General features: G+C 37.0%; 1 pseudogene; it reads left to right on the plus strand.

The window, feature by feature from the left end:
- Positions 1 to 1816: 1816 nt before the first annotated feature.
- On the plus strand, positions 1817 to 3388 carry LOC109674919 (ATP synthase F(1) complex subunit alpha, mitochondrial-like; annotated as a pseudogene).
- The last annotated feature ends 10431 nt before the right edge of the window (positions 3389 to 13819 follow it).

Raw genomic sequence — 13819 nt, forward strand, 5'->3', positions numbered from 1 at the left:
TGAAAAATTTGTAGTCATCAAATGAGCTTGAAAGCTTTGCAGTTTTCCATGATCAGTGGTTATATTAATGAATGTGAGTTTTGATGCTATTTGATAAAATTTATTACCTGAAAGATTTGTATAATTCAGTGAACCAGTATTTTCCAAATAGCAATGTATAGCACTATAAAATCAAGAAGAGGAAACATAAGGTACAAGAAACACCATGGGACATTGGGGTGACCAAGTACAAAGAGCTCTTTGATATGATTTCAGATTTCTCAATGTCCACATTTATGTTCTACAATTCCTATGGTTCAACATATCCTTGAAATTTCTAGTTAATAAAAAACTATTAAAAGAAATGACATATGAGTTATTTTTTAAAAAAAAGACATGATTCCCACAGTTTGAAGATGATTGTCTACATAGAAAATTCAAACTGGTCAAGGCCACTATGGGAAGAGGACCAGAAAGTAGTGAAGAGGTCTGGCAGAAATGATCCAATGTGGAATCAACACTGGGAGTCTCTCTTTATAACTATCTTTATCTCAAACTAGCAAAAATGCTGCTATGTCTTTCTTATTATCCAAGAGGGCAGGACAGTTTCTTCCCAGAAGCGGGGTCAGGGGGGAGCACAGAGGGAGGGATGAGGTGGGCCCAACAATGTATCCACATGTGAGTAAATAGAAAAATGATAAAATAAGAAAAAAGAGCTAATAAAAACTAATAATAAAGTTAAGCAACATGGTCAACATGCAAAATTCAAAGGCATCCCACCTACAGTCAAATACAAAAAAGACATGTAGTGGAAAAAAGTTCTCTTTCATAAGGTGAATATTACAAATACTAAAATTCTTCCAAAAATCTACAAATTTAATAAAGCTCTTGTCATAATCCCTTCAAAACGTTAAGAAATTTAAATTGATTCTAAAATTCATTTCAATGAAAATATGTAAAATTTTGAGGTATAGTATATAATAATGGCAAAGAATAAAAGATACGTTTTATGAGATATAACAGAAGATCTACATAAGCCAGGTACCCAGTGCTCACGCCTGTCATCCTAGCTACTCAAAAGCAGAGATCAGGAGATCATGGTTTAAAACCAGCCCAGGCAAATAGTTCATGAGTTCCTATCTCAAAGAAACCCATCACACAAAAAAGAGGTCTAGTGGAGTGGATCAAGGTGAAGGCCCTGAGTTTAAACCCCAGTACCGCAAACAAACAAAAAAAGATCTACACAAATATTATGGAGGAAAATTTTTTAATTCCTGATGAAGTAATATATGAAGAAATATGAAGAAAACTCAGTATTGTAAGATGTGAGTTATCCCCAAAATTAACATAAAAATTCAATTAAAATGTTGAGAACACCCTTTAGGAAGCCTGATAAATTGAATCTAAATTTATTTATGGAATACCTAATAGTATTTTGTGCTAATCTGGCACTTTTCTAAAAACTTTAGCTACAACTCTGTAATATTCATAATAATCACATCTGTATGGTAGGTTCTACTATGATCATTTTACATATGAGAAAATAGAGACACAGAAATTAAAAGTATACCCAAGGTTAGGCAGATAGGAACAGAACCAAGATTCTTCTCCAATTTGTCTCCAGTGTCCATGACCTTATCCACTATACCATACTATTAAAAGCAGCAAATAAGGCCAACTGCCTTGACCTTCCTTGACTCTTTGCTATTTTGTGCCAGTCAGTACTAAGGTTGCAGCTACAGAAAAACCACTCAAGACCTACAATGATACTGTCATCACATCATTGTGGCTGTGGCCCTCACCCTCCCTTAACAGACTTTGTTGTGTTTTGGGATTCTCATTCTTTATTGCCACATGGAACCTTCATGCCTTGAACCACCATCTTCAGAAGTCTGGCTCTGCTGAGATGTCTTCTGTTCTTAATGAGTGTGTACTTGGAGCTGATACCACTGTTGATCTTGAAGAAACTGGGCATGTCTTGACTATTGATTATGGTATTGCCCAAGTACATGGACTGAGGAATGTTCAAGCAAAACAAATTGTAGTTTTCTTCAAGTTTAAAGGGTATGTCTCTGAATTGGAACTAGACAATATTGGTATTGCCCAATTTGGAAATGATAAACTAATTAAGGAAGGCATTATTGAGAAGGGGAAAAGAGCTACTGTGGACACTCCAGTTGGAAAGGAGCTGTTGAGTCCTTTAATAGATGCTCTTGGTTATGCCACTGATGGAAAAGATCCATTTTAGTGCCAGTAAATGTGGTTGAGTTGACCTGAAAGTCCCTTAATCATTCCTTAAACCTCTGTGCAGAAAACAATGCAAACTGGCATTAAGATTGTGGATATCTTCATACCAATTGATTGTAGTCAGTGTAAGCTGATCATTGGTGTTGGATAGATGGAAGAACATCAATTGCCCTTGACACAGTCATTAACCAGAAGCACTTCAAATATGTGTTTGATGAAAAGAAGAAGCTGTAATGTATCTATGCTGCTACTGGTCATAGCAATCCACAGTTATCCAGTTGCTGAAGAGACTTACAGATACAGATGCATACATCAACTAGTGTCATGTCAACGGCAGCTTCTGATGCTTCTCCACTTCAGTATCTGCTCCTTACTCTGGCTATTCTATGGAGAACATTTTAGAAATAATGGAAGGCAGTTTTGATCATTAGTGACTTATCCAAAGAGGCTGGTACATACCATCAGATGTCTGGTGGTGGCAGATCAACATTCTGCCAAATCCTCCACCCCAACCTCTGGGTCAAGAAGCCACTCTGGTGATGTGTTCTACCTATACTACTGGCTGTTGGAGAGAGCAGCAAAAATGAGTGATTCTTTTGGTGGTGACTCCTTGACTGCTTCACCAATCATAGAAACACAGGCTGGTGATATGTCTATTTATATTCCAATGAATGTCATTGCCATCTGATGGACATATCTTGAAAACTAAATGGTTCTGTAATCATACCAATTGGTTTGACTGTATCCAGTGTCCAATCTGCTTCTGAAACCAGGGCTATGAAGCAGTTGGAAAATACTATGAAGCTGGAGTTAGCTCAGTATTGTGAAGTTACTGCTTTCATCCAGTTTGATTCTGATCTTGATGCTGCATTCAACAAATCTTGGGTCATGATGTGCATCTGACTGAGTTGACTGAGCAGCTGAAGCAAAGACAGTATTTTCCCATGGCTACTGAGGGAGAAGTGGCTGTTATCTATGTGGGTGTAAGGGGTAACATGGTAAACTGAAGCCAGCAAGATCACAAAGTTTAAGAATGTTTTCTATTCATGGCCAATTCTAAGTCCTGTTAGGCAGCATCAGGGCTGATGGGAAGCTCTCAGAAGAGTCAGAAGCAAAGCTGAAAGAGATTGTAACAAACTTTTTGGCTGGATATGAAGCATAAATTCCCATGGAATCACAGTAGTGGTTTGGTTTTGTCATTTCTTCCAGTAAAATTGGTTCCATTTGTAAAAGAATTTTTCTCACACTCCTAATGTACAAAAATCTCATTAAAAATAAGGGTTCTATGTTATATAGTTAATAAAAAGAGAGAGAGAGAGAGATTAACATCTACCCTAATTACCTTGTTTGAATGACAAACCCCTTTTGTCCAAATATGGTTACATTCTGACCTACTAGGCATTAGGACTTCATTACAGAATTTTGGAGGAAGTGCAATTCAACCCACAATATCTACAGTATGCAGTCAGTACTCAAAAAATATATATAAAGAAAAGAATCTTGCCTTTAATAAAGTTAAGTTCATCCCCAACTAAAAGTGACTTTAATTTATTTGTATTATTTAGTTATACAGAAGTGAGAGGGCAAGTCTAAGGAATGGCAGAATGGTTATGGGCTTCAGCTATATCCTTTTCAGATGCAGTATGACACTGGTGTGGGTGAGATCTGTGGCCAAAATAAAGGCTGGACCTGCCAGCTTCTCATTTGTCACTCTACATCCAGTTTGCTCAGGTGGATAGCAGGAGATGCTAATAATGCCAAGATCCTACCCTGGACTCCCATCTGAGCTAATTAGCTTCACTGTAGCCAGTCCTTAGCTATTGCCTGCTAACCCAGTGAACAACAGAGGCCAATCAAAAATAGGGCACTGTCTGTTCACAAGACTTCTATTCTCAGTACCAGAATTTATAGCCAAGGTACAAGAACAAGGCAAAGGGAGGCTACCTTTATCCCAGCTCAAATGACCCCTCTCATGTTACTACAGACCTCCATAATCAAGTGATTAACACTGCCAAAAAAAAGAAAAGAAAAGTCTTAACAGATGGAACAGTCAACACAAACCAAGGAAAGAAAGCAGCAAACTCAAATAAAAAACATGACCACCGTGTGGGGTTAACAACACTGATCTTATAGGGCCATGTTGTTTCTACCTAATTAAATATATTTTCAATTTAAATAGTTACTTTAAAAACTGAATAATCTTTGCATACAAATGTTTTTGCTCCCACTTTTTAACCATTCTAGCTCCCTCTATAAAATATTGGGCATTCTGCAGAATAAGCAATTTATAAGCCTTGCAAAAAAAGAAATGTTTCTCATGTCTCTTGCTTTTTGTTTGTTTTGTTCAAATCTTGGTTGTAAATGAGGAGGAAGACTTCACATTCAGACACAGAAGGGAGGAATAACACACCCAATTTTTCAGGAAAACATTCCAAGTTTCCAAGTTTTTCCTCTTTAAAGTGAGAAACTCTTAGCTCCCTCTTGCATGAGGAGTTCTTAAGCCTTAGGACTAATATGGATTGTACATCAGAGCAGTCAGCTAGAACCAATGCCCTGGACTCTGATTCGTAGGTATAATTTGGGAGCGCTCTAAAGAAGTTTTCTCGTTTTTAATTTCATAGAATGATGACCAATATACTTGTGTGAGAGAATCCCCTTTTTGATTACACAACCCAATTCAACATAACAAATGAATTTTTGTCCCCCATAGTTCTGAAGTCCAGGAGTCTACTTTTAGACACAGCTGAATCTAGATGCTCAAAGTCAGACATCCATCCCCCTCCATCTCTTGAGTCTACTTTTTTCAGATAGTGGCTCCCACAGACACAAAACATGGGCTGTCAAATTGCAGCCTACTAGTTTAGCCACACTAGAAGAAAAACACATAGCACCTATTTTCTAAAATATACAGCAGGAATTCCAGGTTTCATAATTACTTGCTCATTCCCTGAACCAACCTGTGCTTAGAGGCAGGTGGCAGCCTCAACCACCATGCCTGGTCATGTGCCACCCCAGAGCCGAGAAGAGGGATCAAACCCCACGCCAACAATACAGAATTTAAATGGGCAGAGGCCAGTTCCTGAAAGGAAAATTGAGGTGCTGATATTCAAAGAAAAGTGGAAAGCACTTAGGAAACTGAGGCAGGAGGATCCAGAGTTCAAGGTCAGCCTGGGTTACAAAGTGAGACACTGTCTCAAAACAAAAACAAAATTTTTAAAAAGATAGATGGGTGTAGTGTTGCTCATCTGTAATCCCAGTACTCGGGAGTCTGAGGCAGGAGGATTGTGAAGTTAAGCCAGTCTGTCTGGGCTAGCATGACTCTGCCTAGGGAATAAAAAAAACAAGAAGAAGGAAGAAAGGAAAGAAAGAAAGAAGATAATCATTATTGAAGATGTGAACATTAGCTCAGATATAAAACATTATTATTCACTGAGGGGTGGAGTCTGAAAGCAGGCAAGCCCAGTACAAATTCAGCATCACAGCTGAAAAAAATTAATTAAAAATCCATTTTCTACTGCTGGTGGGTCAACACTGCATTTCCATATGGATGCATAATTATGACAAATCACAGTTATCATTTGAAAGCTGCAGTGTAGATATCAGAAAACAGCAAAGAAAGAGTAACATTGAACAGTTGTTTAGCTTACACCCAGCCACTGATAAAAATCACACCTAAGTCCCCAATTTCAGAGAACACACAGGAACAAGGTGATCTAACAATCATTCCATTGTAATTAAATTATTAAGAAAAATGATATGTGCTGCCTTTTCTAGCCCTCTCCATGCAAGGGAGTAATTCTTTCTGCACATGTAATTCATTAATTTGTTGTAACAATTAGTTCAATGCTCTTGTGAGAGCATGCTGATCTCTCATCAGGACAACATACACTCAGATAAAAATTGTGCTTCTCAAAGGAGGTGTGAATTTCCCAACCTCATAATGACTTTGGATCAAAATATATTCCCTCACCTCAAGGACTATTCACCTGGAGATCAAGTCTGTGAAAGAGAAGGTAACCTCCCCAGGGGTGTCCTTTCAACTGCCATTCAGGAGAACTCCCTTGTTTGAAACTTGGCCTCTTTGGATTACCTGTCCAATGGCAGAGTCAGTTTCAGGAATCAGGCATTTTTGCTCCCATGGTAATACTCTACTTTATCACAATTGATAGCAGTGTCACATTGTATACAATGTAAATTAGTTCTATGTTTGTCCAAATAACCCAACATCATTTGCTTAAGTTTCATATGTAGCCAGATTTTTTAATGCATTATCTGGAAGATGGAAAAGACATTCCTCCACAGAGCATTTGGATTTTTTTTTTAATCAAGAATTAAATAAATAAGGAACTCACCATATGTACAGTCTGGGACATTGCTTGCAGCATTTAGCAGGGTCAGATGATCAAGTTTCATTATTTAATACATTTTCAGACTTGCAATGGTGTCGTAAGGAATTGATGGGAGCAGCAAATTCATTTTAAAACGGGTTTATCGCTTCATCAGGTATTCATTTAAGCAGAATCGACAGTGTAACTGAATCTCTTTGGCCCTATGTGACATGTTTTTCCTAATGGAATGATAATAACTATAGAGATGTAATAAGTAGTTAAATACTTCCCACTTCCATGCAGCACCCAGATAGTTGAAGGAAGAAATTACTTTCTTTCTCAAGCTACAGCTCACTGGAGGATCAATGCGTGGCTATTTTAGGGCCTTGGTAAAAAGAACTATAGATGGGCCATAATCCTTTTGGATTTCAATGAATGACGCTAACAGCTCTATTATAAAGAAACCATCATGAGAGATTTTATTTCTAATAAGAAAAAATAGTAAATTGAGCATTTAAGAAAGTGTTATAATACATTTTCTCAGAACTACTAAGCCAGATAAAATAGGGAAATAGCATGAAATTACGAAGATAAAATTCAAAAAACAATATAATTAAGAAATGTCACTGGGCACAGAAGCTCAAGCCTGTAATTCTAGCTACTTGGGAGGTGGAGATTGGGAGGACTACTGTTGAAGACCAGCCTGTGAAAAACATTTGGAAGACCCCCTTCTCAACTAATAAAATGCTGGGCAGATGGTATGTGCCTGTCATCCCGGCTCTGTGGAAAGAAGATAGAGGGTCGTGACTCAGGCCAACCCAGGCATAAAGCAAAGCCCTACCTTTAAAACAAGCAAAGCAAAAAGACTGCTGGAGTAGTACAAGTAGTAGAGCCTCTGCCTAGCAAGCATGAGGCCGTGAGTACAAACCCCAGCACTGCAAAAGCAAACAAACCAAAAAGTCAAGCTATTTCAGATTTCCAAAGATGGGCAATTTATGCACATGATAATCACACAAATCCATAGTCTATAAAATCCAATTTCTAGTCAGAGAGGAAGAATTTGGGTGAAATCATTGAGGTTTTGTATAATACCTTCTATTTAAACAACTGTGTCATGATCCAAAAAGTTATTTCAAAATATAAATTATTGATTTTCCAAGTATATACTGACATTATATTTTGAAAATATGAAGACAGACATAGGCAGTCCAGTAATGTATAAAATTGTTTCATACCACATAGTTTTCTTAATGAATAGATTTCATGTGTTAATCATGATTGGAATATGAAAATAGTTACTAAAATACCATCACAGCAAATAATATATATACAATGTCACCCTATTCCCGATAATGCTATATTGAAGGGCATAGCTTAGACAGGCTACCTAAGTGGGCTGACTCTTGTCCTACAGACTAGACCACTGGTTCTCAAACTTGGCTATACATTAGAATCAAATGGAGACCCTGTAAAATACCACATGCCCTGCCAATTAAATCAGAAGACAAAGGATTTGCCCTCAGGCATCAAGATTTTTTTTTAAAAGATTCTCAGATATTTCTACAGTTTGGTCAAAGTTGAGAACCATTGGTTTAGATCATCAGTTCCCAAAGTGTGGTAAGGAAGTAGCAACCCCAGCATCACCTCTAGCATGGTGATTGGATTTTTTTTTAATATTGACAATTTAGAAAAGTGCCTGCAGAGTTGTTGTTGAATTTTGGTTCCATTCATATATAAGTTGTAGGAATTTAGGTTCCTTTAAGTATTTCATTGTAGCAACTAATCTTAAAAACTCTTTGAATCAGAGTCTCTAGCCAGAGCCTTGGAGATGTTATGTGCAAATGAGAGGCCTAATGTTTTATTCACATCATCCTAAATCCACCTTGCACCAGGCTTTTAATAAATTAACTTCTCCAATTGATCCATCAGCCTACCACATTCATAACTCACTCTACTTCTGTGAGAAGGAAAAAGAGATGGAGCACAAAGCCAGGAGTGTTCAGAAAAAAATCCTTTCTGATGGAAATGAAATGAAGAGAATCCTTGTTCTCCTGGGGGGAAAAAAAGGCTGCCTTGGGGTTATCTACACATGAAGAAATGTGTGCAGTAACCTGTCACATGACCAGATCCCCTTCCCTATTTTGACCTAAAAAGTGTGATGGTTCCACTTCTAAAGAGGAAATGGCCCAGCAGGATCTAGTGTAACTTTGTAGATAATGAAGTCAGGCAATGATGCTCTAAAGCCATCTTTGTGAGGCTTGATTGTTCAAAAATGAGAGCTAAAGATCCTCACCAGATACATCCTGGGTAAGGATGATCACTTGGACACAGCTCAAAGTGAATTTCTATTCTGATTCTCCTGTAAAGCAGCAAATAAGCAGAACAAAAACACTAAATACAAGAGGCAAAGATACATTGATACAAATAGCATTTCCCCATTTGCCCCTCCCACAGGTTCAGCTAACACACAAAGTAAAGTAGCCATCACTCAAGAGGAGCCTGTACTCTGAGCTCACTCTGTTCTATAATCCCTCCACAGCAGCAACCAGAAACAATTTGTTCAATATATGAGAACAATAATTCTGCTACTTAACAAACACATGTCTAGGCTCTAGTTATTAAAATTTCTAGTATTTATTCGAAGGAAATGAAATAAGTATGTTTAAGAGATATCTGTACTCTCATGTTTATTGTATCACTATTAACAGCAGTCAAAATATGAAATTACCTAAATACCCACCAACAGATGAACAGATAAAATATAAATGCAGTATATGTATATTATACATATATATGCAATGGAAAGGCATTTCAGCCATTAAAAAGAATGAAATCCTGTAATTTACAGCAACATGAATGAACTCAGAGATGTTAAGTAAAATAAGCCAGGTGCAGAAAAACAAATACCACATGATCTCACCCATTTGTGCAATCTTAAAAAAAAACACAACTTTGATCTCACAGAAGTAGGGAGCAGAAGAGTAATTACAGAAGCCAAAGAGGAAGAAGAGGATAGGGAGAGATTGATCACTGGTGACAAAAGTACATTTAGATAGGAGGGAGAAATTCTGGTGTTCTATTGTATGGTAGCGTGACTATGGTTAACAGTATTATATTTCAAAATAGCTAGAAAAGAGGATTTTTAATGGACTAATACTTAAATAAGTACAGTTAGTATGTCAATTAAAATAAAATAAAACTTTAATAATACAAATTGATGTTTCCTGCCAGGCCAACACAGACACTTTCTCCTTATATACACCTGCTTTATAGACTTAAGGGTTTTCCATTTTTGTTCACTCAAGAGATGAGTTCCAGGATAGAGAAAGTGTTCTACTAAATTATGCAAGATAAAAGAATGGATAAATTTACAGTTTCTAAGATTAAGGTAGAATGTGAATGAGAAACAAAAATATGTACCTGGCAAAGTATTTAATAAATAGCTGTGAAGATGAGCATCTGTTTATAAGCTAGGGTTGTTTAAATCAGTATTTGTCTCTTTAAAGTTGAAAGAGAAAGGGATATCATGTCTTGTTGAGAAACTCAAGAATAATTTAATGAAGTAGATGACATTTTTGATGGGTCTTGATGGGTGAAATTTGACGGATGACATATTTCAGGAAAATGTTCCACATGGAGGGGAGCTCATTAGCAAAAGATACAGAAGTGAGAAAGCATGGATATGTCTGGAGAAGAACAGTAACAGCTAGACCAAAATATAGGATGCTGAAAGGGGAAGAAACTGGACTGAAAGTCTGGGATTTGAGTGTCAATGGAAGAGTTGCATTCTCTCAGGAGGAAGGTGGCACCACGGAAGGTTTTGATGAGGAGAATGACATGATCAGGATGCACTTTAAGGTGAATCTGCCCTCAAGGGTGCAGCAAAGACTAGAGAAGAGTGTGAATATGGACACACAGGACCAACTAGTATATTAAAATAATAATTCAAGCACAAATCATACCTAGAATGGTAGATCCAAAAATAGAAAGAAGACAAATGTGAGGAACAAGACAAGAGCAGCTTCTGCCAATGTCTCAATGGGGAGAATTTGTGAAAAACAGGACTGACAGCACACAGTGGAGAGAATCATCCAAGAAAGCTCCAAAGTTTGAAATCTGGAATCATCTTGGTAAGTGCTAAAAACACAGTGTTTTAATTTTCAAACACTGATCCTTGCCATGGGCCCAATGGACCAATGGTTGAGCAGGTCTAGTCCTAATTCACAAACTCCATGAAAACAGGGACTGGGTGTGTTTTCTTCACTGTTGAATACTAAAAGTTGCTATATAAGGAATATTTATTGGATAAAAGAATAGAAATCACAGCTGAAACAATGGAAGAGATTAGGACAACAAAGTGTAATGAGTGTAGAAATTAGGGAAATGGATCAAACACAAAACGTCACAATAATGTCTACAAATTATATACCACCAGAGGAAGAAAATCATCTTAGACGAGTAATAGCACTATGATGATAAATGATATATATATATATATATATATATATATATATATATTATAATTCTTAACATTTAGAGTTAAGCAATTATAGCTCATATGCTTAGAGTTCGCTGGAAGATAGGAGAAAATTTGAGGATCCAGGGAATAAAAAAATTGTAGCATAAAAAGTTGATGCTGGTTTTCTTTTGTGGTTAGAAAGAGATGAAGAGATTGAGTATAATCATACTTTCTGAAGATTCTAGAAGTTAAGGAGAGGACTATGGACACAGTGATACCCAAATGGTTTTTCACAACGCAGGTCAAACCTATCACTCCTCAGTTTAAAATCTTTTGATGACTTCCCATTACACATACAAAAAGTTCAAACTCAGATAAAGTTTGAACTTAAAATCTGTTCCCTGCCAACCTCTGCTGTCCCATTTCATGCCTCTCTAGCCTGCAGCCATGACACATGAGACACGTCTGCCATCTTTAGTTTCCTCACACAGGCTCTAACCTGTTTTTCCTTCTGTTTGGAACTTCAGCCCACAACCACCCACTCACTTTAATCTAGTTAACATGAGCTCATTCTTCAATTTCAGTTCAAACATCACTTCTTTGGGGAAGCATTGCTCCTTACTTAGTTTAGGCCAGATCTCCCTGTTTCAAGCTATTCGAGTTCCACATAGCTTTGCTTTACAGTCTTTATAGTTTATAATCAGACAGTAAATTATCCCTTTCTAAGTGTCTATCTCTGCCAAGTTACCATCATCTCCACAGGGTACTGTCAGTTTTGGTTGACTTTTATATTCTGAGCATCAGAGTGACTGGCACATAATGGTTCTGTATGAAAAATTTTGAATGATATTAATAATAGCAAACTTTCTCATCTACATTAAGCAAATAAGTGTTATAAGTGCTTACATGAACTGCAGTATGTAGACTGTAATGTAAAAGTCATGGGCTTGGAAATTGACAGCCTGGATTCAAACGTCAGCTTTACCACTGATCAAACTCAAGAAAACTGCTAAATTATCTTTACTGAAGCATCCCCGTAAATAAAATGAAGACACTGTATAGCTGCGTGATGCTTAGGTAACTGAGAACCAGAGCTTGATCATCTGCCCAAGGTTTTAAAGCTATAAGCAAAAGAGCATGAACCAAACAAAAGAAACTTGAGTCTGCTATTAGCTACTACGTGAAGGAATAATAACATATATTATATAGAATACATAGGTGGTTTCCTTTTCTAAAACTACTGCATAGATATGCAGAAACATCCATAAGCTCCTGTGATTCTCCTTCACACTCCACCTGCCCCTTCTTTTTCTTCAAAGCAGTAAGGAGGTCACAAGGCTTACATCCACAAAGTAAATTCAGACAAAGATAATCTTTCTGGTCAATAGCATAGAGTCAAAAATGGAAGATAATGACAAGCAATCATGGGTAACAAAACTGCTCAACTTGAATCTTGCTTTTAAGAGGAATGTCTCATCAATAGATTTCAAATGCCACTCCATTGCACATACACACTAATGTGCCTTATTTGGTGCTCATCACTTAATAAACACATGAAAGATTGCACAGAATCTGTGTCCATTGACCTGTGATGATAAAGCATTAGAGACCCAATCTTTTTCCAAACCTAATGCTATTTTGCTTCAGTATCCTAATGCCGCAACTTCTATGAAACAAATAAAGCATCCATGCATAAAATTGATACAGGAAGCTCTCTCAGCAGCAATAAATTTGGAAAGAAAGCAGGACCACATAATCACTCCATTCCTCTTGAAGGCAGATTTCCTATAAAACCTTGAGTCACCTATATCCTGACTTGTAAGGCTCTTTTAGAAGTTATGCCAACATCATCCAGGAAAGCCAGTGAAGGTGTGATGAAGCTGTTGAGAAGATGCTTAGAAATATGACCACTTCAATTTATGTGAAGGCAATTGATCTCTAAGGCTTGGGAGAACTCCACTTGCTCATTGCAAAGTTATCCTTATCACAGCTTTGAGTTGACCTGTGTGTGAATGGATCCTAAATTCCCTTGTTTTATGTAGAGGTGACTGAAACTGATTAAGTGCCTTGAAAACTACTGATAAGCAACAGTATCAAGGGTATCATCCTGCACAAGCAGCGTTTCCCTCATGTCTTTAATAATCATAAGAAGCATCTCTGCTTTGAAAGCATGAGGCTCATGAAGACATTTACAAATAATGCATTCTGAGAAAGGTACAATGAACCATACAGCTGAGGTTTGAGACAGTAATATTTAAAAGTGCATTTTGAAATTTGAAAACCAAATGATGCTGGGTTCAGAAATTCCTATTTACAAGCTTTGAGGAACAAAGGAGGCAACTATTATTGTATATATCCCATTAAACCTACCCAGAACAGGAAAATGAAGTATTTGATATATTTAGGGAATACATTGTGAATATTTGCTTCATGCATTATAAGAAAAATAAGAGCTTCTGGTTGAAATGATATGGAGGATGGCAGTTGCTGGTTTCATCCTGCCAGGTTCAAAACAGCATCTGTTATGAACTTTAGAAGCCTGCTATGCTATTTTTATTTTCAGTGCAACTCCAATGGTAAGAGTTTTCAGAATGCTTGTGTTCATGTCACTACTGTATACTTAGTAAATTATGTATGTGCATGTGTTTAATGGCTTTCTTTGACATTGTTAGTTTTTAAGTTTCTTCTTGTGTCATTTTTGAAGAAGAAACTGAACAATAAATATTATTTTCTAAGGTTTTCTTTTCCAGACCTGAAACTGACAAACACTCCCTTTTTTCCCCTTCCAGTTGGGGGTCCTAATCAA

The sequence above is a fragment of the Castor canadensis genome, chromosome 4 (genome assembly GCF_047511655.1).
Source record: "Castor canadensis chromosome 4, mCasCan1.hap1v2, whole genome shotgun sequence".
NCBI classification, from domain to species: Eukaryota; Metazoa; Chordata; class Mammalia; order Rodentia; family Castoridae; genus Castor; species Castor canadensis.